The sequence below is a fragment of the Buceros rhinoceros genome, unplaced genomic scaffold (assembly GCF_000710305.1).
Source record: "Buceros rhinoceros silvestris isolate BGI_N320 unplaced genomic scaffold, ASM71030v1 scaffold16611, whole genome shotgun sequence".
NCBI lineage: Eukaryota > Metazoa > Chordata > Aves > Bucerotiformes > Bucerotidae > Buceros > Buceros rhinoceros.
The window spans coordinates 8,212-8,613 of record NW_010395065.1 but is presented as its reverse complement, the minus strand read 5'-3'; the positions used below and the strand labels follow the sequence as shown (position 1 = coordinate 8,613).

The 402-nt window shown below is 66.2% G+C and overlaps 1 protein-coding gene across 1 annotated transcript in view; it reads right to left on the bottom strand.

The window, feature by feature from the left end:
- The window catches only part of LOC104501602 (ankyrin repeat and fibronectin type-III domain-containing protein 1-like), a gene marked incomplete at its 5' end in the record, with an annotated part of 10,616 nt that overhangs the window by 2,046 nt on the left and 8,168 nt on the right, over nucleotides 1-402 (bottom strand). The gene's annotated exons all lie outside the window — the stretch shown is intronic.

Sequence of the window (402 nt, the reverse complement as noted above, 5' to 3'; positions counted from 1 at the left end):
GTCCCCAAAGGGACACAGGGCCGGAGGGGGAGCAGAGACCCCGGGGGGGGAGGCTGTGGGAAGCCCAGGTACAGGGCAGGGGGGCGATGACTGGGTTCTGGCTGGGGGGCTGATGTGTTTGAACACCAGGACATGGTGAGGGAAACCCATCCCTGTGACCTTTGCTCACTGCCCGTACTGCTGGGCAGCATCAACCTACTGCCAGCTGCTGAAGCACAGAGCACTCAACCACGGCTCCACCACAAAGTGCCCTGCCCATGGCCCTGGCTGGCCCCTCCGCAGCAACAGCTGCTGCTCCTGCAGAGCCACGTGCCCTGTCCTGCGCAGCTGGCAGCCTTGTCACTACCGCAGGGGTGAAGCGACACAGGGCAGGAGGGGTGGGGGGGGGAGGTCACCACCCGG